We start from the raw sequence: 27,622 nt of genomic DNA on the forward strand, positions 1-27,622 counted from the left end.
ATTTATCCACCAGATCATGACTATTATAACTACAATTCGATTCAGGATCAATCAAAATAGAAACAACTTGATCACAAAACTCACCTTCCATCTCGATAATGGGTGTCTGATGATCTTCTTGCCTATTATCCACCACTACATAGATCCAGGGAATGCTATGACGAAAATCCCCACCTGTCTGTGCTTCCTAAGCACTATAAATCTGAGGCCTTCCACCCTAGTGCGATGGGCATTCACTCCTGCGATGCTCTCCACCACAAGTCCAAAACCTCAAATTATTTTTGTCATTTCCTTTCTTCTGCTCCCTAGGCTGAGATCGTTGTCCTCTCTCAACTGCATTGAAATTATTATAAGGTGCCACATTCTCCTTATCACCTACATCGTGAGGTATTCCTCACTTTTGAGGTTGCTTCCATTTAGTATTCTTATTACCTTTCCAATCATGCTTGAAGTCGGACTTGCACTTTGACTTCTCACAACAATGCTTCAGCTTTCTGATGGCATCCTCCAATGATCGAGGCTTATAAAACTCAAACCGGTCTTTGAATGCTACTTGAAACCCGCTGGTGAATATTTGAATACTCATCAACCAATTCTAAACAATCAATACTCAAGCAAGATCTTGACCAAGACATGCCTAATACATGATACACATTTCATCAAACATATGATAATCAAAGAACTTATAGGTCATAAAAGAATATATGATCATGGATTCTTAACATCATCAAAGAATCATCAAGAAGGCTTGATGCCCTCTCAAGCTAGCTATAACAACACTTTCTAGTCCATGCATGCATCAATCATTCAATAAATTATCAAATCATGAACGAGATCCATAGTAAGATCACATCATATAACCATACATTTAACCAGCATATAGCTAGAATAGAATCCATGAAAATTCAACCATAAGATCAACATAATAACCAGTAAAAGAGCTCATCAATCACAAAAGGAAAATAACTCGTATTAATATATGTAAATTCTAGCGAAGTCAAGGAATTCCATGTACCACCCAACATCAGATTGGCTTAACCAAAATATCTCTTTTATCCAATTTCCCTCGCGCCATATTCGAAGCATGAATGTGGGATCATATGGGTTAAACCAAAATAGAACCAACCAGGGATTCCAAAGGCCAAACCACCTCAAACCTCCACCAGAGTGATTTCACCTAACTGGTCCAAAAATCATTAACATCGAACCAAATTTATCTCTTCCCAAGTTTCCCAGGGCTCCAGGGATTATCTCTCAACCCACATCCTCGAGGAAACCCAAGTGGTTACAGGGCTCCAGAGAACTCCCATCTCAAACCATAGCCTCCAGGAAACCCAAGTTTTTTTAGGGCTCCAGAGATTCTATCCCAACCCATAGCCACTAGGGAACCTAAGTACCAAACAAAAATCTAGATAGAGAACCCGCTAAATCATGGTTATCCAGGAAATGGCAAGGAAAGATTGAAACCACCATCGTTCTAGGAAAAAATCCATGCCAATGACAACAAATAACCAAGGAACCACATGCATGTATCATGCATTCAAATCTTACCAAGGAAATCACACATGCAACCTGATATCTGCAATGAACTCATGTTGTAGTTGTTGATCCAACACTCTTTTCTGCTATCCATAACCTCATTTATTTACCCTTTGCTTGCTTCTCTCCATGTCCAAGTGAATGCTAGGAAGCTCTAAGAATAGTCTAAGTATGCAAGAGTGTGTAAGTGTGTAGAGGAAGAGAGCTAAAAAATGAACTAACCAAAAGTTGTGAATTGTTTCTCTAATGCCTTTTTATCATTGATTTCTAGTTTCGTCCTTTTCCTTTTTCCTTTTTTATTTAGTTTCCTTCATTTTCTCTCTAATTTCCCTTGCATGCATATTTGTGTCCCTTCACCTTCTTTTTCTAATATTTTCCTTTATTTTTAAAATTAAATGCCAATTATTGCCTCTTTTCCTTTTCCAATGCCTTTGGCAATTTCCATAGCCATTAATATACCACAAGTGACACTCACTACAATACTTTCCCACCATTCATCTTGGAATACATGTCCCATGACCATGGTCTTATTTTATTTACATGGAAAATCAACCAAAGCTATTATAATTTTCATGTCAACATTTTTGTGTGCACAACACCGAAGTCTGCCACTATTCACCGCGGTCGCTACTAGCTTTGGAACAATCACAATATTTTGCGTTGCATATCTCTGTGTTGATCGTGTTTCCAAAGATTAGTTAACATGGTTGTATATATACATATTGCTTCCCTTTCGTTTTGTATAAAGATTTGCATCACACTTAATCGAACGTCACCTTTTGTTTATTTTAAATATATACATTACATTTGCATATATATATATATATATATATATATATATATATATATATATATATATATATATATATATATATGCAATCTATGTTCATTAAAAATGCAATATCTTATAAAACAATAACATAATACAATATAAATAATAAATATAACACAAAGAAAAAAAGAAGGGAGGAACTTGTTTTACAATATTGTTGCTTTTTATTTTATTTATTAATTCTTTTTAAAAGAAAAAGGATATTTGCGTGAAATTTTTCTATTTTTTATGAAAGGTTTTTTCTAACCCGTTCTCATTAAATGGAAAAACATGATATTATATTGACTCACAATTTCAAAATTTCTCTTACAATTGTTCTTATCATATTCCTTACACGTATTGATGGATGAAATATTAATCGATTTGAATCTATTGGTAATTTTATTCATCTTTTTACTTCACACATACATGTTACTATTAATTTGTGCATGGATGCTTCAAGTAGTTATGCACTCTTTTAAAATGATTTGACTTGAGCCTCGCTAACTTGTAGGATAGAGACAAAAATAATTGTAAGACTGTCACTGAAAGAAGTTTTCTTGCGTTCATACAAATGTCTTTTCATTATTTTGGATTCTTTTGTATGTTCTTGGAAATGTTTTAGATCTTGTATTTGCAATTATGCTTTCGATAATAGTCTTTCGATTAATATTCAATTGTCAAATTTGTTGGCATTCATGGAGAGTTTGTTGGCATGATGGTGTGCATGGATCTAGTTAGCTGACATTGGAATGGTTTATGATGACAGCTAGCTCATGTTGCCATTGATGTCAGCCATTGTAGACTACCTTATGTGTAGATGTCATTCATTGTAGTATGGTTGTAGCTTTCTAAGTTGGCATTGGGATCATTGTGTGTTGGCATTGATGTCAACCTTATGAGGTCATGCACTTATGTCAACCTCATGATGATGTAGTTTGATGGAGAAATTGGTGCACGTTGGTATGTGTTGGGGATGATGATTGATCATATTTATGATAACACACTTGATGGCATGGTATCAGATGATGGCATTGGTGGATGGTGATCAGACCTACATATGATGGTTGATGGTTTGATGGCACACTAGTTGAATTTTCAACTAGGTATTCATTAGGTCCTCATGTCTATGCTTATGAGGATGACTTGTTGTAGTGAGGTGATGACTTGATTATGGTGCTACAGAAGTGTTTGCAGGTCTGTCAGAGGTGTTTCACCTTGTGGAGATGATTGTTGGAGAGTGGAGGACTTATTGGCACTCTTTCCAAGCTTGTTTGTTGTCCTTTTAGGAAAACTAGGCAAATGACACTTAGGAGACATGTTTGATCCACTTGTAGATGTGTCAGAAGCTATTTCAAAGGTTTGGAGGCTTGTACAGGTGCTTAGAGAAGAAGAGAATCAGTTTCAGGAAGTTGGGAGCCAAGAAGTGTGGAAAACTTGAAGTTTTCTGGGTATACTCTAGTTTCCCTCATAGGAACCAGGTGAATACATAGGTTTACTTCACATGAGTAGTGCATCCATTATGGGAGTGATTTTTCTTCACATTTCTCTCGTTGTTTGGGTAAAAATTGACTTAGTAATTCCCAGAAGCTTCAAAATTAATTGGATAAGGTCGGAAATGGTTTGAAAAGGTCCTCCAATGACGTGAACACCCTTAGCACACAAGTAGTGATGTTAGTGGATTGATTTGGTCCAATTTGTGCACCTTTGATCCCAATCCCAAGCTCAATTTCACCCTACAAGTTTTATATATTTTATCTTGGAGCTATGTCATGGTTGGTTGAGTATGACAGTGAGCTGGAGAAGGTTGTATACTGATATTTTTCTTCAAACCTTGAATAGAGCATAGGTTCTTTGGTCTATGAGTGTTAATGGCTGAATAGTGAGTAGATCTAAAGCATGATTTAGAATAGTTCAAATTTGATGTTGTTGGATTAGAGATTGATTGGAGAGTTTTGTATGCTTCTGGTTAGAGCTTTTTATGGTGATTATCACACTTGTTTTGCAGGAGTTGTTGATGCATTTAGAAAATTAACCATGTGTATTATGATGTTATTTGTATTATGTATCATTTTATTTTTGTGAGGATTTGATAGTTTTCAGATTTATTGTTGTCACAATTTTTACTACTGGAGAGCATATGTTTTGTGGAGTTTGTTATTGTTTTGATTTAATGATGAGATTTGGTTGTTGAGAGCATGTATGCAAAGATGATTTATTATTGAGCATAGTTTCTTGGATCTAGTTTTAAAATATATGAAATGAGGTCCGCATAATGGTAGAGGAGCAGTGACTTCATGAGATAGGAGAAAGGATATCGAAGCTTTAGCAAAAGGAACAAGTTTCTCAATCCAATGGTGGTTAGATAGTCCAATGGTGGTTGGATCGTCCAATGGTAGTTGGGAGAGGATCGAGTGATCACAGTGGCCTTGAGTGGATGGTATTCCATAGATATCTGTAGACAACAGATTCTTCTGAGTTTATCAGTAGTATCGAGTCTCCTAGTCGATGGGTGTTGGCATTATGTATATCAGGTCGAATCTCCATGCTGATGGCAACCAACAAGCTATGTAAAAGACCAATTGCATGACTAATAGAAATTCAGAGAAGAGAAACAACATCAAGGGTGGTTTTTCTCCTAGAAGGGTTTCCACCCAAAATCTTGTGTCTCATGTATGATGATGATATATTTGGTTGTGCTTTGATGGTTTGCATTTAGTATATGTTTCTTATATGTTTATATGTTTATTGTTTACTCATATGCTACTAACATATTGTGAGTTGTTAAAATAAAAAGTGTGTAATTCAGTAAAAGTAATAATTAGAAAAAATTATAAAGAAGACCACACTATTGATTCACCCCCCCGCCCCCTAGTAGTGCTCAAAGGTTTCCCATAATTAGTATTAGAGTGGGGCTCTTGGTTGCAGCTTGATCGTTGGAGAGTAGATTTACATTTTGTTGGTAGAAATTTGAATTTTTTTTCTCTGAATGGGTAAGAGCAAGAGGAAACAATTTCAAAGAAAGAATGACCTTCAAAATAAGGAATATCAGCCACAAGAATCTCATCTTCCTAGTGCAAGAGGTTCAAAAAATAAAGTGCAGAAACCAAAAGATCAAGAACCAAAAGTATTGCAACAAAATGAATCCAAAGATATAATTGTTAATGATTTTCTTTTGAGTTATAATTTTGAGGATTCAGATTTTGATGAAGATGGGAATGTTGTTAAGAGACTTAGATCTGATATTTCTAGACTAACAGCTACATGCAAGGATCAATAAAAACTATCGCAGATATGTGATGATAAGGGGGCCAATTTCAAGGAAGTGATTGTGAGCTTAAAGGTTAAATTGGCAGAATTTGAGAAAGTTGAGCAAGGTATGTGGAAGAAATACCAAGTGAAAGTTGAAGAGGTTGAGAATTTAGAAGCATAAGTTGTTTCCTTGAGAACGCAACGAAAGATGGAGAAGAGTACATTTTCCTTCGATAATTTTCTTAAGATCCAAAGATCACCATTGGATAAATATGGTCTTGGATTTCAAAAGCGCAAGTTTAGTTTGCATGTAGGTAAAAACACCAAAGAAGAACCCAAGAAACTTATAGCAAACATTACCAGCAGAAAAGGTGAGATCCACGGAAAATCAAAAACAAAGAAGAAAATCTCAAGGAGCACCTACATTCAAAAGATCCTTTGCTCCTAGCGATGATCATGAGAGATTTGTAAAGTTTCAAAGGAATCAAATTCCTTTTGTTCCTTTTGTGAATAATGTAGAGTGTTACAAATGTCACAAGTTTGGGCATTTTGCATCTAATTGTTGTAGCAAAATATATAGACCATATCAATAGAGATTCCAATAATATTAGTAGTCAAGGAGAATGGCCAACATGTATAATTGTGATTTTTATGGTTATTGCTACTCAACATAGTTATCGATCAAACATGAAAATGACCTAGTGCCTGTTTTTTTTAGGTAACAATAAATCACTCAATTTTGAAAAGTGGTGGTTCAGAATAAACATTTTTTTATCATATTTTTGGCACTTTATATTTTCTTATGTATCAAGTATGAACATTTTTTTAAATGTTAGTGATTTTCATGTTGATTTTGAAAAGTGTTGATATAGCATCAACACAAATTTTTTTAGAGGGCTTATTTTTGACACTTCAATTTTTTTTATGTATCTAGTATGAACATTTTTTTTGTTAGTGATTTTCATGCTGATTTTGAAAAATGTTGATGTAGCATCAACACAAATTTTTCTAGACGGCTTATTTTTTGACACTTTAATTTTTTTTATGTATCTAGTATGAACATTTTTTTTGTTAGTGATTTACATCTCAATTTTGAAAAGTGCTAATGCAATATCAACCATTTTTGTTTAAAGGGCTTATTTTTTACACTTTAAATTTTCTAATGTGTTAAGTGTAGATTTTTTTTTTTAATGTTCGTGATTTTCATGTTGATAATAAAACATAAAAAAATAAAACATGACAAAAAAAAAAAAAACTTGTTAAAAAAAACAATAAAAAATATCAAAAAATTCAAATATTAAAAATAATAAAAAAAATACACAAAAAACAATGCAAAAGAAAACAAATATTCAAAAAAAATAAAAACAATAAAAAAAAACACAAAAAATAATACAAGTAATAAAACATAAATAAAAAATAAAAAAACATGACAAAAAATATCAAATATAAAAAATATATAACAAAGACAAAAAACTATAATCTGTTTAAAATATATATATATATATAGTCGTCAAATTTAAAAATTTTAAAAATAAAAACAAAATAATAAAATAAAAGAAATAAAAAATAAATGGAAAATATTTAAAAAATACAACACAATTTAAGAAAAATAAAATAAAATTAATAAAAAACAATTTTTTTGAAGTTAAAAATAAATAAATAAATAAAATAATGAAAAAATAAATAAAATTAATATTAAAAAGAATATATATATATATATATATATATATATAAACAAAAAATAAACATTAAAATAAAAAATATTTAAAAAACAAAAATTAAATATTAAACAGAAACATTAGAATATAAATCATTTAAAAAAAAAATTGAAAATAAAAAGGTTGTGGGGTGGCAGGGGCCGATTCGACCCTGTGGCCGACTAGGCTGCGGGGTTGGGCGGGGAGAGAGCGGGGTTGGGCCCAAGGGCGGCAGGGGCCGATTACGGAGTCAGCCCCTGCCACCCCCGGGCCGCTGGTGCGCGGGGGAAATAAATATTTGAAAAATAAACAAAAAAAAAAGAACCTGTGGTAGCAGGGGTCTATTCCGGGAATCGGCCCCTGCCAGCCTAGGTCCTTTTTGTCGGTATTTTTTTTTTAGTCGGGCTCTTGGGTGACAAGGGTCGATTCTCGGAATCGGCCCTTGCTACCTCAGGACCTTTTTTTCGATTTTTTTTCAATTTTTTTACATTCATTTTCATATTTTTATTATTTTGTGTTTTTTTTTAACTTAAAAAAAAAAGGTGTTTTTCATTTGTTTTTGTTAATTTTTTTTTCTTAAATTATGTTAAATTTTTGAAATATTTTCCTTTTTTTTTTGCTTTTTATTTTTTATTTATTTTGTTTAAATTTTTAAAGTAAATTTTGATTTTCTTTTACATTTTATAGGTTTTTTTTAATACATTTTTTATATTTGATATTTTTTTTGTTATGTTCTTATTTTTTATTTTATTTTTTATTACTTATTATTATTATTTTCTAAATTTAGTGTTTTTATTTTTTTGCAATATTTGAAAATTTGTTTTCTTGTATTATTTTTGTGTGTGTGTGTGTTTTTTAATATTTGAATTATTTAATATTTTATTTTTCTTTCCTTTTTTAAGATTTTTTTAGTCATATTTTTTTCCATAATGTCATGTTTGAAATATTTTGAAAACTTAATTTTTTTTGTAGTCATAATCTTTGGTTTTAATTCCATGGTTGAAAATTTGTCAATATTTTAATGTTTTTCTAAGTCATGAATATTTTATCTTTAATGTTATGGTTGAAAACAGTTATAAGTATTTTTTCTCAAGTTCATGCTTGAAAATTGTTGGAAATTTAAAGATTTTCAGAGTCATGATATTTTATTTTTAATGTCATTATTAAAAAATGTTGAAAATTAACACTGAAAAAAAAAATGTTATTCCAGCATCAACATTTTTTTTCGAGGGTGTTTTTTGCACACAAAAATTTGGTTAAAATTTGGTTTTTACTGCCATTTTTAAAAAACATTGAAAATGTACCCCAAAAAAAAATTGTTATCCCTGCATCAACACTTTTTGTTTTCAACCTGTTTTTTCATGTTTTTTGGGGGTTGGACTAGAGTGCCTGTTTTGAGGTAATAGTTCTCATTTGATCGGTAACTATGTTACTCATGTAACTTATTTTTCCATAAGGCAATAGAGTGCAAGTCTAACTAATGGAGAAGAAGCACATTGCATGCATGATTTAGATCTTGCATGAGAAGTAGGAGATCTAGCCCTCTTGCTACATATCTTGGCCATGTCGAGTGTTATATTTTCCATAGATTTGGCCATATGGAAAAAGATTGTTTGTTGCCCCATTATTCAAGCCAAAATCAACAAAGGTAGTAAAAGCAAAGAGGATCTAACACAAGGCAAGTGAAGAAAGAAAGGAAGAAAGTGAAGGAAGATAAGAAGAAAGTCAAGGAAGAGAAGAAGCAACCCAAGACTCTGTGGAGAAAGAAGGAGCAACAACTCTTCAAGTGGCGAAAAGCATTCCCTCCTGTAGTCCATCGTTATTTCATGCATATTCATAGAGGACTACATAATTCATGAGAGGTGCACAACCTCATGGGGAGTTTATGATGGAGTTTGCAGTAGCATATGATGAGTTCATGTTAGCCTTCATGCACTTTCAAGTCCACAGGATCAGTCTATGTTTTGGAGGTATATTGAACTCAAGGTGAGTTATGAATGGTTTTGAGATTCATGATTTATTTTGTCTCTTTAATTCCTTTTTGTGCATGTGTTTGTAGAAAATTTATATGTATTTCATGAGTAGAAAGAAGAGAACATTTTTCAACCATGTATATGTTTTTGGTTTCCACTAACATCTGGTTGAAAAGATGTGCAACCATGCATAGATTGTGATCATGACTCCAAGATGTATTGAGATGACATGTGACATGGACCAGCCATGTATAAGATGTTATATGATGATTTCTAGAACCATGTATTTTCCATTTTTCATCATTATGTATTGGTTGAGAGTCCATACATTAGTATGTTGAGTCATCATGGTGATAGACTTGTTTTGGAGGAGTCTTATGGAGTCATTTTGTAGCCACATGTATGGGCTAATGATAATGTAATAATCATGATGTATTATGTATTTGAGTCATTGATCCATAGGAGATGATTAGAGAAGCCATGTATTTCATTAATATATTCATGTAGTAAGCTCATGGAGCCATGCACTTATGTTGTACTACATTTTGGGTCTTATAGTCATGAATCATGAGGTCATGTTATGGTCATATATGATTTATGTATGAGGTCTTATGTCACTGCTACAACCATGTATTTATCAATGTATATGTCACTTGAGTCATGGTCATGTGGAGTCTTGGTCCATATGGTGCTTCTATTTGTTAAAGGAAGCATTGTTTATAGCGGAAGCGGACATTTCAATCCAACAATTGGTATCTCTACAGCTTGGAGATGGCACGTGTTGAGCGGGAGCACTATTTTCTCTTATTATTTTCGTTGTACATTATTGGCTTTACGATCCGCTTGGAGGTGTTCATGGTATGTCTCATGCTATGCTATTACAGTTGGGGTTTTTGGCCTCATGTGATGAGATATTTTGGTAGTTGTTGCTATGTAGTTATGGCAGAGATTGTGTGTGGTTGCCTTATGTGGATGGTGATGCATTTTATGATGATGATCATATGATGTTGCTATGAGGAGGAGAGATGGATTGATGCTTATGTGCATATTGATGCATGTACTTGATCTTGCTCATAGTTGCTATTATGATGATGTTGATGGTTGGATAAGTTACTCTAAATGTTGCTTGGATATATTTGTTTCTTACTGCTTCTGATTTGTGGAGAGATAGAGGATATTTCTTGCTGCTTGTATGGAGACATGGATGACCTCTGATGCATTATTTTTCAACCATGTTAGTTGCTCCAATATGTACTTCAGTTCTTGCTTCCTTACTATATGGATTTTTCCATTTTCCATTGATGTCAAGGGGGGAGAAATAGAGGATGATGGTTTGGAGTTTGCATATGGTTTACATCAATGCCAAAGTGGGAGATTGTTGGCATTCATGGGGAGTTTGTTGGCATGATGGTGTGAATGGATCCAACTAGTTGATGTCGGCATGGTTTATGATGATAGATAGCTCATGTTGGCATTAATGTCAACCATTGTATACTAGATTATGTGTAGGTGTCATTCATTGTAGTATGGTTGCAGCTAGTTGAGTTGGAATTGGTATCATTGTGTGTTGGCATTGATGTCATTCTTATGATGTCAACCTTATCAGGTCATGCACTTATGTCAACCTCATGTTGATGTAGTTTGATGGAGTAGTTCGTGTGTGTTGGTATGTGTTGTGATTGATGATTGATCCTATTGATGATGACACACTTGATGGCATGGTATCATATGATGGCATTGGTGGATGATGATCAGACCTACATATGATGGTTGATGGTTTGATGGTACACTAGTTAACTTGTCAACTAGGTCTTCATTAGATCCTCATGTATATGCTTATGAGGATGACTTGTTGTAGTGAGGTGATGGCTTGATGATGGTGCTACAAATGTGTTTGCAGGTCTGTCAGAGGTGTTGTAGCTTATGGAGATAATTGTGTTAATTTTTGGTAGCATCGAATGTGCTCTAGCCTTGAAGTTTGGTGGAGATGCTAAGGCACATGAGATCTCCAAGACCCAGAAATCATTTGGAGAAATTCCACTTGAATGGGGAGTTATTATAATAATTAATATTTTTAATGGTTTCCTAAGTCTAAACTTAGGAAAATTAAAATATTAATGGGTATTAATAAAGATAAGGGTGATAAGTTTCTAAGATACGAGGATCAAGTTTGTTTTAATCTTAGTCGTTGATTAGAAACTTAATCTTGGTCATTGATTCATCAACAGGAAAAGTATAAGAGAAGATTTGAGGATCATTTGGAGACACACTGGTAGATACTTAGTATCTCAAGGAAAATCGATTCTCAAAGAGAAGGAGATCGGTTTCAAAGGCAGAGTTGTAGGCTGGAGGAAGAGGAGGGCATCAACAACAGTCAGTGACTAAGGAGGAGGTGACACAGGGACATTGAGAGACACTGCATAGGGAGACACAGTCCAGGGGAGACGCAAACCTCACGTAGGATGAAGTAGAGGGACGCAGAGCCATGCAAAGCCACACAAAGTGACGTAGAAGTGACACAGAAGAGGGAGAAGGGTCTCCAAGGTGTCAGAAAGTTTCCATGGGAAAGTCTCATGTGTTTTCTCTCAGTTTCTTTGTAAAATAATTCCTTGTAAAAGTGATTGTTGTTGAAGATTAATAAAACTCTCATCTGTTGCACCGATTTTCCCGCATTGGGTTTTTCTAGGGACAATTGTCCAAAAACAACTGTGTTGATGTGATTGATTCTTGTGTATGTATTTTCTCTGTGTAATTATGTGATAACTGCTATAGAATTTATTTTAATATTTTCTGAAGGGATTTCGTAAATAAATTATTGTGAAGAATAAGTAGGTGAAATAAATCAGTAGTTGCAGTAGAATTTCAGGTTAGAAATGTTCACATGGTATCAGAGTAGAGATCTAGAAACAAGAGAGAAGAATCGGCTATGGGTCAAGCGCATGATGCAGAGGCATCAACTCAAAGGGACTCACGCAGATTTCCAGAAGATAGCACAAGGGACATGGATCACAATTATTCTATGTTAGCTTCCAGACTGGAAGAAGAAGTCACTTTCCTAGCAAGATTTGTCTCCTCTGAGGTTTGGTACTGTCACACGGAATAAGTCAATCTTGCGGACAAGATAGACCTTCCTAGAATCTAAAGAAGACCTAATAACAGGCAAACCAACCAGACACTATCTTTCTCTAAATATGCTTTTATAAACAAAGGAAAACAAGTGTTTTAGGGCCTACCTTAGGTCCAACGCAAGTTTGTGGAAGCCTTCGCTCCTTCGATCCAAATGAGCTCCTTTGTCGCGAATCTGCAAACACAAACAAGCAAACAAATTAAATAGCACCTGAAAAGCCAATATAATAAAACATATTTAACATGAAAGTCAAGGAGTTCATGAAACAAATAACATGAGATACTTGTTGAGAAAAATGAGTTTGATTGTATTAATGCAAAAGAAGAAGAAATTTACAACCTGTGCCTTGACGCTGTACAAGCTCCTCCCGGGGTCCAGCAAGAAGTATCCTCTACTTTGACAAGTTTCACTCACTTCCCAATGAAGCCAAAAAGGTATATGATCTCTCCTCTTAAGCTCAACTAGGAAGTCTTGATTTCACCAGCATTTACCCTAAAAAACGTTCAGCTTCTAACCTCTCTAGCAACCAACCCAATGCCTGAATTTATAGTGCAATGGAGGGAAGTTACTAGGTCCTCCTTCAAAGGGATAAAGCCCTCCTTCAAAGGGATAGCTCCTCTCATCAAGGGATTAGCTCCTTTTCTTTTGGGATGCATGAACCACCTAAGAGCAACAAATCCACGTCAAAATTCCTTCTAGAATCATCTAGAATTAACCCAAAGTGAGTTTTTTAGAATAAACTTGCGCCACAAACAGGCTCATTTTTCTCTCTTTTCCCCCACCATTTCTGGCAAGTACCTCTTTATTTTTGACAAGCTTGAGGAGGATAACATTTTCTTGATTATAAACTCATCCTTCGGATGAGTCCAACTTAGTTTAAATTCGAACCCTAAGAAGGAGTGGTTCGTTCCTGTTTGTAATTGAACAGGTCCTTTACTGTGAAATTTTAACGAGTCCAATATAGGAGAAACTTGGCGTTTTTAAATTTTAGAGAGTCTGAAAAAACTTAAGAAAACTCCAGGGTTGAATTTTTTCGTAAATTTGTGTCTCCCAAGCTTGAAAAAGTATAAAATAATACTTGAGAGAACCGCTTGATCTTTTACAACCAAGGAGTACTTTTCGTAATTAGTGCCCTTGATCCGGAAAAGTAAAAAAGCGATCAACGACACGTCATTTTATAACCAATATCGAATTTGAAATGACAAAAATCCGGCAAACTTTTCATGTTTTTACGGTCAGAAAAGCGATGTAAGTGGACTGTCTTTTAATTCCATTTTAACGAGTTTAAAAGAAAAACTTGGCAATCTTTTCATGTTTTAGGAGTCAGAAAAGAGCTTAAAGATGACTCTAAATGTTTTTTCGTCGAAAGTGATAGATTTCACCTGAATAATCTATTATCCTGAACAAAAACGCAAATATTACTCATACCTGTTTGAAATGGGTACAAATGTTGCAAAAATACCTTTCCAAAGTGAAACATAAACAAATTTGCAATTTATTTACTAAAAAAACTTATAAAAAGGGCCTTTATCAATTCATTTTTACCATTTGAGTTTTGGGTGAGAAAATAGTGCTTTTGTTCAAAAAACTTCCCATGAAGATTGCGGAAAATCCAACCGTCGGAATCGAACGTCGTCTTCTCCAGGTAATCCACATCATCCTACTCTTTATTTTTAACCGTTTCATTTCTTGTTTTAGGCTTTCATTTCATTTTTTGGAGGGTTTTTAGGCTTAAAACCCGCGCGCGGGGGCCCACAGGTGTACCACTGCTGGCCTGCGGACCCTGACTTTTTCTCCATTGGGAAAAAGTCAGGGGTCCGCACCTTCCATGTAGACAAGGTGCGGTCCCACGCACTGTGTCTAACCCGGAGGGTGCGGTCCCCGCTGCAAGGGTTTTTAACCCAAAATTTCTCAAAATTGGCCCAAACAAAATAATTTCTAGCATCCTAATTTATCTTTTTACTTGATGCAGAGAGTACATCATGCTAGATTGGCGTGAACGAGAGCATGAGGATGTGGATGCTGCCGCATGGAATCGTCAGGCTTCGCTTGATGCTTTGAAGGCGTGCGGCCTGTACAAATTCTGGGCCATTCCTGGCATGAGGGCTCAGGTGGATTTCTTACAGTGGTTGGTTGACAAATGGAGCATACAAGACCAGTGCTTCTTCATTGGTGGCCACCAGCTCGAAATCGAGCCAACGGACATATATTTCTTGACTAGTTTACCTAAGAGAGGCGAAGACTTGACTCTATTTGGGGCTAGGCCAGGTGGCCAGTCTGTCGATAGCCTCCGGCTAGAGTTCTGCAATAGCTAGGCTAGAGACAAAGGGATAGACATAAAAACCATATCCCGTCCTGAACTCATGGTGATCGCGTTTACTGTCACCAGAATTTGCGGGAGTGGCGCATTACATATTGCCACCGGATCCCAGATGTGTATGACAGTTGATTGCTTTCGAGGCACTATCTTCAACTGGTGCGATGCTGTGTTGGCCAATGTGAAAAGCCAACTGACCAGGGACAAGAACAGACAACTAAAGACCTTTGGTTATGGGGCTTTGGTTGTGAGTTTTGGTCTGAAGAGGGTTCCCATGTTGATCCTGCAGCACCTTACTGTTGGAGTTGGGCTTCCTCGAGAGCCCAAACTAATGCGATGGGTCGCAGTTATGGCCCGTCACCCAGACGAGAGGACAGAGGTTACTCGATTCAAACTGAGTATTTCCAATGGTTAGAAAACCAGGCCTTTTCTATTCAGGACTTCCCTTACGCTAGGGTAGATTTTCGTGGTGACCTAGACATGGCTCTTCCACCAGGAGAGCAATGGGATGACTCAGGTAAAATCATTTTCAACATTTTTTCTATTTTAATTTTTTTTTATTTTTCCATCGTTCCAAAACTGATAGCAAAAGTTTCAAATGCAGATGTGGGTCCACAACGACCAGTCGCTCTCCAGCCTTACAAGAGGAAACAACCATTTGCAGCCGCGCCAGCTCCACCGGACGAATCAGCAGAGGTTTTGGCCGAGTTGGAGGGTCATCTCGAGCGCTTGACAGGAGATATTCCGGAAACCACTATAGATGACATTCCTCGTCGACTTCAGCGCTATGTGATTGGGTCCCAGGACATTTTAGGAGGTTCCTTTGCAAGGTGGCCCATGCAGTGGTTTCTTATCGAGATCATCACCAGTGATAGGATGATTGCCTATTGTGGGCACATATGACATTTTTGTTTTTTGTACTTATCATTTTTGTCGATCATAAGGTGTTTTTCAACCTATGATTGAGGACGATATATTTTTTGACACACTCCTATATATATATATATATATATATATATATATATATATATATATCACTATTACCGGCTTATCTTGTAAATCATGTTATGGAATGGTTTTAAATTTACATGTATGATTATTGCAAATGTCTACTTAACATTCGAGAAGAAATTGCATCTGCTAATGTATTTAAAGATCTTGGAATATGCTGATATTAAATATAATAAAATTCACGTTCCAAGAGACGCACTCTCAAAAATAATCTTAATAACACTGGATTTCTAATGGCATACACTCTATTAAGTTGTAATACAACGAGTTCAGAATCTAACCTCACTATCAAACTCCGAATCCCAAATGAAATAGATTCAGATAATAACTCAATCACTGCACTATACTCGGCAATGTTGTTCGTTGTTTGAACGAGGCTTACCCCATGCATAGATACTAACTCGTCAGAGGGCGAATAGATAACCCAAGCTGCGGAAGAAATGTTCCTTGTATTACGACAAGCACCATCAACGAAACCAATGTATGTTTGGAGAGGCATCGAAATCTGCAATATCAAGAGTAAAACCAAGATAAGCAGGAATAATGACGAAACAACACTCTCTAAGCTAAGCACACTGTTTAAACTAAAACACACCAGATAGAAAGAAAAGATATCCTAACTAAAAATCTCCATACCCATCTTTAAGCATAATACCTCTTTAAGTAAAGACCATTTCTAGGTTTACCTAAAGAGTCCCTGTCAAAGTCTACCAATTCATAGGCCCCTTTTGCTAGCTTTTGCTTAACAACATCGGGACCATGCCACATAGGAACGAATTTTCCAGCACTTAATTTATCATTAGCTTGATCGTAAACTAAGACTAGATCTCCTTCCGAAAAATTTCGAGGGGTCACATTTCGATCATACTGAGCTTTCATACATTGTGCGTGAGTTTCGATCGCCAATGCAGCATTACGTCGATTCTCATCTAATTGCGCCAAGTATAACAAACACTTTTCCTCTTCGGAAGTTACTAGAAGTAACTCAATGGCCATTTGCAGTGATGGGATTTCGCATTAAATGGGTAACGCAGCTTCCAAACCATAGACTAGTTGAAAAGGAGTGAACCCTGTTGATGTTTTTACTGAAGTTCGGTACGCCCAAAGCACTGAAAATAGCATGTTATGCCAATTCGACCGATGAATCCCAATGATTCGTCGGATCATGATGACTAAAACTTTGTTGATGGATTCAACCAGACCATTAGCTTGTGTAAGGGGTTGAACATCGTGACGCAAACCAAGCTGGCCTGTAAGTTCGGTCATCATAACGTTTCGAAAATGATGCCCATGATCAGTGATTATCATTTGTGGGACACCAAACCTAGCAATTATATGATTGAACACGAAAATTGCAGCTGTCTTGTCGTCTGCCTTAAATGTAGGCATCGCCTCGACCCACTTGGTAAAATAATCAACTGCAAGGATGATATACGCATGCCCCCCGACCGAGTGAGGGTTACATGTAATAAAATCGATACCCCATTTGGCAAAAGGACCAACAACAATTATAGGGTGGAGAGGAGCAGGTGGAGCGTGCATCATTCGATCAAAAATTTGGCATTTGTGGCATTTCGAACCGTAGTAATACAATCTTTAAACAAAGACGGCCAGAAGTAGCCAGCGCGCAATATCTTTTGGGTTGTGGCATACCCAGACATATGACCGGCACACTCTCCAGAGTGACAGTCATTTAGAACCCTTTCAGCTTCCTCATGATTTAAGCAACGTCAAAAAATAGAGTCCGCCCCACGGCGATAAAGAGTATTTCCAATAATCCTGTATTGTTGGGACTGGAATCGTATTTTCCGATGTTCTGACCTTCAAATTTCTGGCCGAAAGGATTGGGTCTAGAGATAAACGATGATATCCCCATACCACGGATCTAAAGTGCTGATTAGAAACAAGGATTCGTCCGCAATGGGCTCCTTCGCCACAGTTTCCGTATCAGTACACGGGAAATCACACATTAACTCCGTAAAGACTAAAGATTTCTTAGACTTACATTTCTCAAATTCCAAGTTGAACTCCTGCAGGATGACAATCCATTTAGAGTACTTGCCCCCTAGCAATTGCTTGGTCAAAATGTAGATCATAGGGTTGCAATCCAAAATTACTGTAGTTTTACGTAGTAAAATGTAGTGACGAAAACATTGGACAGCTTGAATAGCTGCCAATGCCAATTTCTCCACATGTGAGTATTTTAGCTCAGTTGGATTTAAAGTTCGACTAAGGTAATATATCACATGCTCAGTTCCGAATTCATCTTCCTGAACTAAGACCATTCCAATGGTGGAATGAGAGGCGACGAGATACAAGAAGTAATCCTGGTTGTAGTTGGGAGGATGCAATAACGGTGCATGGGTCAACGCGTGTTTGAGTGCATCAAAATATTTCTAAGCTATCTCATCCCAATAGAATGGAGTATTCTATTTCAACAACCGGGTAAAACCCTTTGTAACCTCGGCGTAGTTAGGAATGAATCGTCGTAAAAAGTTTGCTTTCCCTTGCAAACTTTGGAGTTGGCGAAGACTCGAAGGAGGAGGCAATTTGACAATAGCTTCGACCTTCGAGGGATCGACGCGAATGCCGGCTTTCGAAACTACAAACCCCAGAAATCGACCCGTTTCTATACAGAAGACACATTTGTGTGGGTTCAACCGAATCCGATAATGCCTACACCTCATAAAGATTGCTCGTAAATGGACAAGGTGATCAACTCGATGTAATGAATGAGCAGGCAAGTCATCGAGATAGGGTTGCACAATGTGCTTGATGTCATGAAACGCATAAGACATGGCCCTTTGAAAAGTTGCTCCAGCATTCTTGAGCCCAAAAGGTAACTTGCAATAAGAAAATGTCCCCCATGGAGAAATGAAAGTCGTTTTTGGTTGATCAGCAGGTAGAATGTTGATTTGATTGTATCTGGAAAAACCATCCCTGAAGGAGAATATTTCGCTGCCGGCACAATCATCAATGATTTGATCGATATAGGGAGTTGGGTAATTTTCCTTTGGACAGGCTCGATTGATGTCCCTATAATCGATACATATTCTTATTTTTCCCTGCTTTTTGTTAACCGGAACAATATTCGATACCCAATCCGTTAACGGGATCAGATAAATGAAACCTGCGTTGAGTAATTTTTCAACTTCTGCTTTAATTGCAGCAACTTTTCTTGGGTGAATCTGACGCAAACGTTGCCGAACGGGTTTAGCGTCCGGGTAAGTCTTGATCTCATGAACAACAATCGCGGGATCAATTCATGGCATTTCCTCATAGGACCAGGCAAACACGTTGCGGAATTCTTGAAATAGGGCCTTATATATTTGAATTTCGTCATCTATACACGAGGCACCTATATGAATGTTCTCAACAATTCCAGGCTTAACCGAAATGTCAATAGGAATAGTTCGAGAGATGTTTCCCAAATTTAACTCTGAATCGGGATGTTTCATTGGATTCTAAGGTTCCTTGACATATTTAGTTGTAAAAATTGATGAAAAATCATTTTCAAAACGATCATTCTCGGGTAAAAACGAAGATCTGTGATGGAGATCTTCCCATGGTAAATCATCTACACATAGGATTTCACGAATTTGCTCATCAGAGTGAACAAGTTCAGAAAACGTGATCGAATCCGAGCTTGATGTGAAAAGTGATTCTTCACGGACCATATTCATTAGGTCAATTTCGGTTGAAAATGGGTTGGTGAACGATTGCACGGCCTCATATGCAATTTCATATGGACTCAAAGGCATGACATCACCAAATGAGTCTATCTCAGATTCAGAAGGAATGATCCAAGGATCATCATAAACAATGGTTTCTGACGTAATCATATGAATGGTTGCAAATGAAGACGATGCGTTGATCGGAGGAAAAGGAAAAGTTCCCAGTAAACCGGCATCTTTAACTAGTCCTACTCCAACATCCTTATACGAGATAGTCGTTTTACCGACATGCTGAATACTAAGTAATTTAGACTTCTGTGATCCATAACATTGTTTAGAAAATCTTCGGCAAAATCACATAATCAATCTTTTGTCGACGCGTTTCGAACCAACCAGTGTGGTTCATCGTCAGGACAAGTTGAAGGACTGATCTGGCTAAGCTTGATTAAATAGAGTGTGTAGAGATCCCAACGGTTATATTGCAACAATAACCGAGGAGTCTCTGCAACGTTTAAGAATACTTTCTAAACAATGCTGAATACTTTCAGAAGAGGCTGGGTCGGATGAAAAGTAAGTCAGCTGGTCTATTGTTACGATCTTTCCATTATGAGGAAACTTTATAACCCGAAAGACCGATGAAACGACTGCTGTCATAGCATAAGACCAACTTCGACCCAAGAGAAGGTTGTAATCTAGAGGGGCATCAACCACCTCCACATCTAGATTAACGATTTTTCCTTCAACCCCTATAGGAAAATCTTGTAGAATGCCAAAAGGATGAAACCCACGGCCATCAAAGGCCTTTAGAGTCGTCGGGGATTGATTTAGCGAAGGAGAACCAATCAATCTCCAACACTGTATCGAAATAATACACGTTGAGGCTCCCTCATCAATTACAGTCCGATGAATAGGCTTGTTTTTTACTATCACTGAAATCTGGAAAGCCATTTGATGAGGTAAGCGCGGTGTACTGTTTTCTAGATCGAAAATCATTAGGTTCGAGTCCTGAATGTCACAGCTCCTATAACCGACAAAAGTAATTTACGCTGTGCCGGACATGATTGAGCACCTCCAAAGCCGACATTGCTGAGGGTGAAAAAGTTAAATCCTTAACGATGTTATAGTTCTGATCCACTCTCGCATGTGGATTGAAAGCTGACTTTCGAAGTATACCCTTGGCGGGCGGTTTGATTACCAAGTCTGGATTAGGTTTCTCGATCTGTAGTGGATCGGAACCGAGAGCTGAGGTTGATGGATTAGAATGAGAAGATTCTGCTTCTTTACCATCAACAAGACTTTTACTACCATAATCATGCGATCGAGTCACAATCCTAACATGGGACATCATCAATATGGGTTCTTCATTGGCATTTGAGGAAGAACCTATCATCTTACTGTCTTGAGCTGGAAAAGGATCCTTCAAAACAGCAGGCGTTTGGGAACCTTTGACAATCTTCGCAACCTCTGCACGATGAGGACAGCCTCCTGTAAAATAACAATGTAAACTATGAAACGGGAACTATAAACTCAAAATGGGAACTCTGGCCAAAAAACCTCGAAAAAACATCAAAAATAGTGCTAAAAATGAAAAGTGTTGATGCTGGAATAACACCTTTTTTTTTCTTGGGTAAATTTTCAACATGTTTTAAAAATGGCGGTGAAAACAAATTTTTTGAGCAAAAAATATCCAAAAAACACCATCAAAACGAAAAGTGTTGATGCTGGGAGAACACTTTTTTTTTTCAACAGTAAAATTTCAACATTTAGAAATAATGGTGTAAAATATTTTATCATGAATCCGAAAAACATTAAATTAAAAAAAATAAAAATAAATAAATAAATTTAAACAATGAAAAAACACAAAAAAAAAGTTTAAAAAAAATAACAAAACATAGATTAAAATATATACTAAAAGGAAAATATAAAATAAAAATAAAAAACGAAAAAAAAAAAACAGTCAATCATAAAAATGTAAAAAAAACAAAATTAATGATAAGAATTAAAAAACTAAAAAAAAAAAAAAAACTATAAACAATTAAATAGTAAAAAAAATATTTAAAAAAATGGAGAGAAAAAAAGAAAAAGATTTATCTTGTAAAACATAAAAAAAAAATTGCCCAAAAAAAAAAAGGAAAAGAAAAAAAAAACATTAAAAAAAAACAAGAAAATTAAGTAGGTCAAAAAAAAAAAACTAAAAAACTAAAAATTAAAATTAAAAACCAACTAGATCTACAAAAATAGAAAATTAACAAACAAAAAAAAAATTACTAAAATTAAGATTAAAATGTTGATTACTTAAAAAACAAATATAAAAATATATATAAAAGATAAAAATAAAAATAAAAAAAATGTTAAAAAATATTATCTCACAAACCATAAAAAAATTCGGAAAACAAAAAAACAAAATTATATATATATATATATATATATATATATATATATATATATATATATAAACTAAGTAAGTAAAAATAGAGAAATAAAAAATAAAAAAAACATTAGCAAAACTGGAAAAAAAAATAATTAAAATTTAAAAAAACTAGTTTAAAAAAAAAATAGAAAATTAACGAAAAAATTTAAAAACTACTAAAATTAATATTAAAAAAAAAACAAAAATAAATTCAAATTATAAAAACAAAAAAAAACAAAAAAATACGTAATTTTTATTAAAAAAAAAAAATGTAATTATTTTTTAAGGAATTTAGACTGCTGTGATCCATAACATTGTTTAGATAATCTTCGGCAAAATCACATAACCAATCTTTTGTCGACGCGTTTCGAACCAACCAGTGTGGTTCATCATCAGGACAAGTTGAAGAACCAATCCGGCTTAGCTTGATTAAATAGAGAGGCCCTGGAGATTGAGAAAAGGCCGAACAATCTTAATAGGGATGATGGCTGGAAGATTAGCCGTTGCTGGGTCCCAGCCTTGTCTTCCTAGCCTCCTCATTCCCCTTTGTGTTAGGTCTTAGGGTTTCTGTCTTCCCCTCCTTTAATTTCTCTTTTGGCAGGTTTGTCCTATTATTATGGAGTGTTTAAGTCATTAATAGGTTATAATTTAGTTTCGGGCTACCTGGTGTATTAACCTTAACCTGTTTTTGATTCTATTGGACAATTTATAATTAGATTTGATTTTTTCCATAATTTCATTATTATTTCTATTATATCCTTAGAATCGAGTTTCCCTTTAACTAATGTCTAATAAAACCTTTTTAAACCTTTTTTATAATTATATATTTACCTAACCTTAATATTTTTATTGGAATAAATAATATTTGAATAAATATGGATTATTAATGGATATAGAATATTTAAGGATAAATTATGATATACCAATATTATTAGTGTTAATATATTTAAACTTGAAATATTGAATTTATATTGAGTATTTGACCATTATGTTTAAAAGATATTTATGATATACCATTAATATTAGTTATACTATGATTATTAAACATGGACTTTAACAACCCTAAAATCTTATATTTACCTTAGGGAGCAAAATTCTAGGAATAATTATGATTTAACAATTTGGTTGGAATTGTAAATTATTAAGTAGATTATTTAATAAACATATATAACTTACTATTTTAATTTTGAATGGACCATTATTTTTAAATGATAGATAAAAATAATATATTCTAAAGATCTAACTTACCATTATTACCAATTACCTAATGTTAATAGTGTTTATTACTTTTTACTTGTAATTAAAAAATATATTGGAATAATATCAAATATAAATTATCTATTAAATGTGAAATGACCATTATAACTAGATTATTAGGATATGGTTATTACCTAGGAATTCTCTTAATATTTAATAATAAATTTATTTATTTTTAAATTAACAAATGAATTCCTTTATTAAAATTTTTTTAAGAATATCAATTAACTAATTTGACTAAGGTCATTGGTCAAAATTAGCCGTTGGCATTATAAACGTTGGAGTCTCTGCACCTCTATTTAATCAAGCTAAGCCGGATTGGTTCTTCAACTTGTCCTGATGATGAACCACACTGGTTGGTTCGAAACGCGTCGACAAAAGATTGGTTATGTGATTAATTATTTTTTATTAAACATACATATTTTATTTAAATATATATATATATATATATATATATATATATATATATATATATATATATATATATATATATATATTAAAATTTAATTCTTTTTTTTAAACAACCTTTTTTATTATTTAAAAAAAAATTATAATTTTTTTAAAACAATTTTTATTTTTATTTTTATTTTTTCCTTAAAAATACAAATTATTAAATCTACGTTTTATATTTAAAAAAATAAATAAATAAATAAAACCTAAATTTAAAAAAAAAAAATTTACATTTCTTTTTTTATTTAAAAAAAATTAATAAAATTAATTTTCTTTTTTTATTTAAAAAAAATTAATAAAATTAATTTTCTTTTTTAAAAAATTCTTTTTTTATTAAAAAAAAATTATAACTTTTTTTTAAACATTTTTTTTGTTTTTTATTTAAAAATATAAATAATAATAATAAATGATTTTTAAAAAAAAATTATATATTTTTTTATTTCAATATAAAAAAATTATTAAAAAAAAATTAAAATTTAAAAAATTTAAAAATTAACATTTTTTTTAATTATTAAAAAAAAAAAATTTATGAGCCCCGACCGCGCCACCACGGGCGGCCGGTGGGCGGCCCGTCAATTCCGGGAATCGACGGGCCGCCCACCGGCCGCCCGTGGTGGCGCGGCGGTGGGCGGAGGGGCTGCCCGTCAATTCCGGGAATCGACGGGCCGCCCACCGGCCGCCCGTGGTGGCGCGGCGGTGGGCGGAGGGGCTGCAAGTATTCTTCATGGTTAAATTGTGCAAAAGGTGGCCGAAGAGAATATTTATATCAGTAACATGTTTCAAGTGGCTTGATGGGATGACAAGATGGTGCGTAGTGAAATCAGAGTTAGTTTATCAGGCATGGTTGTGTTGCATAATTTCAAGAAGTTCTTTATGAATGATGCCCATACAGGAAAGGACATATTTGGGTGCATGTATAGCTATTTCTATCTTCTTTCTCAAGGGTTAGCAAAGATTGTGGCTAGCATGATGCCAGTCAAGTTTAATAAGAGAAGCTTAAGGGGTCAAGTGTCAGGTCATGTGTCATCTGGACTTAAACCAAGTAATTTTCATTCTCTCGTCTGCTTGACTACCGATCACCATTGGTCAAGGTCAAACCAGTGGAATCTAAGAAATAAAAAGAGGAAGGTGAACATCTTTGGCATGTCCATCGCTGATAGCCAAAGAGGAACTGCTAAGAAACCAACGTTGATGGCATGCTTAACTGTCATTGATGAACTGTCATCAATGGGGTGCCAAAAAAACAATTAGCATATCTTGTGTGAGAATTAGCATATCTTATGCGTGGGTGAACTTACTTCTTGTAACACAATTTATTCAAATGGCATCCATCAAGCTTTAAAGGTAAGAAAATTTGAATACATGTAGATACATCGATTGTGGTGAAAAAAAATATATCAATCATTATCCAAACTTTCTCTCATTCTATCTGGAATGATTGGAACTATTAAAACATAAGAATCAATGATTGCATAATGTTTGGTTCATACTTGTGTGCCTTTCCAACAAAGCTTCATGGGCTGTAGTATACAACAATTAAATGATGATATTCCTTTCAATTTTAGTAATATCTACAGAGAATACACATTATCATAAATAAAAGAAGAGGATAAATTGGTTTGAGGTGGAAATTACTGATACCTTGAAGAAGTCAACTTCTCTGGAGGGATTGGCGGGGCTTTGTTTAGTTCATACACAGCCTCTTCCCGTTGCATAAATTGATTGAAGAAATGGAAGCATGCTTGAATGCAGTCACTGCCATGTCAACTGGCCATCTTGCTTCCAGTATGCAACAAGATTCTTGCACAAGCTCATGGCCTTAATGATGACAATATGCATGTTGCTCAGTGCAGCACTGATCCTGGCTCTTACTCATACTACACTTTTCGTGGGATGGGAATGTGCACTTGTTGATTACAAACCAAACGTTTGATATCAAAGGCCAAAGCTTTCTAATGAATCCATAACATTGGTTGTTTTACATGTGGTTGCAGTTATTTACATAATTATTTTTACAAATTTTAATGATGTGATGAGTGCAGAACATGCTACCACCATCGTGATAATGTGGAAAAATGGGGGTTGATCCCAACAAACAAGAGCTACTCGTAAAGATACAGTATTTAAGGGGAACTCATTGGATGTCAAAGCCTACAATACTCCGGGCTACTGGCACATGCAGCTATATCATTTTGTGCAGAGAAAACCAAACTGCCTGATTTAACCTGCTGGTGGTCCTTAAGGGGCAGACTTGCACTCCTGCAAGGTTTGGGCCCTGTGTTGTTAATATGTTATGTTACATCTGGGAATGATGAGATTGGAGCTAACTAGAAGCAGTTTTAGGTCATATTCCAAGACCAAAAATGAGGTTTCAGCCTGGATAGTATCTGCAAGAAAGTCAATATCCCATACAGTCATTGCTGAGGCTACAGCCGTGGGGTAATTATAGTATCTAATACTATGAAAAGGTGGAGGAGGAAGAAAGAAGAATCATCCCATTCCATCCCCCAGCAACAAAGATGACAGAGGCCCTACTGACATCGCTCTCTATGGAGAATCACCACAACAATAATCACCATCATCATCACAATAACAATCATCACCACGCCCCCTCGACGCTGCTCTCCATGGATTCTGGTGCCCACGAGGAGGAGCAGCACAAACCCCCGGACATCAATTTGCCGCTCTCCTCGGTCGAGATAAGCTCCCCGCCTTCGTCATCGTGGCCCGGCGGATATGAAAATCTAGACGTGGTCCTCGGCTCCTCCCAGATCCATGAGACCGAGGGCTTGTTGAACCTCTCTAAGGTAGGCGGCAACAGCAGCAACATCGTCCGGGGTGCCGCCACCTCTCGATTGGAAATTCTCTCAGGTCTTTGGCGAACGCGCAGCAGGAGAAGATGTTCAAGAGGTTGATATCATCTCAGCAATTGAGTTTGATAAGACTGGTGAGCATCTTGCTACTGGAGATCATGGTGGTCGTGTTGTACTCTTTGAGAGGACAGATGGAAAATATTTACATTCTCAAAAAGAGTTGGAGAGAATGGATTATCCTATTACAAGGCATCCTGAATTTCGCTTCAAGACAGAGTTCTAGAGTCATGAGCCTGAGTTTGACTATTTGAAGAGTTTGGAGATAGAGGAGAAAATCAATAAGATCAGGTGGTGCCCGTCAGCTAATGGTGCCCTATTTCTTCTTTCGACAAATGACAAAACTGTCAAGTTTTGGAAGGTTCATGAGAAAAAGATAAAGAAGCTGTGTGATATGAACATAGACTCATCAACACCTTCAGGAAATGGAAGCATGATTATGGAGAGCTCTGTGATAAATCCAATATCACATACATCATGTTCTTCCAATGGTGGTCCTTTGGAGCAGACTAGTGGTCACCCTAGCAATGACTTTGTATTTCCTCCTGGGGGCATCCCTTCACTCCGTTTACCTATGGTGGCCAGCAGCGAAACAAGCTTAGTTGCTAGGTGTCGGAGAGTATATGCTCATGCTCATGATTATCACATAAATTCTATTTCAAACAACAGTGATGGTGAAACTTTCATATCAGCGGATGACCTAAGAATAAACTTATGGAACCTGGAAATATGTGATCAAAGTTTCAACATTGTTGATGTCAAACCTGCCAACATGGAAGACCTGAATGAAGTTATAACATCAGCAGAATTCCATCTGACTCATTGCAACTCGTTAGCATATAGTAGCTCAAAGGGCACAATACGACTGATTGATATGCGGCAATCAGCTTTGCAGGCCCTCCGCCCACCGCCGCGCCACCACGGGCGGCCGGTGGGCGGTCCGTCGATTCCGGGAATCGACGGGCTGCCCACCGGCCGCCTGTGGTGGCGCGGCCGGGGCTCATAAATTTTTTTTTTAAATAATTATAAAAAAAATGTTAATTTTTAAATTTTTAATTTTTTTTCAATAATTTTTTAATATTTAAATAAATAAATATATATATATATATATATATATATATATATATATATATATATATATATATATATATATATATTTTAAAAATCATTTTCTTTATTATTTATATTTTTAAATAAAAAACAAAAAAAAATGTTTAAAAAAAAAGTTACAATT

The 27,622-nt window shown here is 35.3% G+C and overlaps 1 pseudogene; it reads left to right on the forward strand.

The window, feature by feature from the left end:
• LOC149266077 (serine/threonine protein phosphatase 2A 55 kDa regulatory subunit B beta isoform pseudogene) overlaps nucleotides 1-27,394 on the forward strand; it is a 66,332-nt pseudogene extending 38,938 nt beyond the window's left edge.
• The last annotated feature ends 228 nt before the right edge of the window (nucleotides 27,395-27,622 follow it).

Source organism: Pinus tabuliformis, chromosome 6 (genome assembly GCF_031772625.1).
Source record: "Pinus tabuliformis cultivar Carrire ecotype Pingquan chromosome 6, CPIR1, whole genome shotgun sequence".
Lineage (NCBI taxonomy): Eukaryota > Viridiplantae > Streptophyta > Pinopsida > Pinales > Pinaceae > Pinus > Pinus tabuliformis.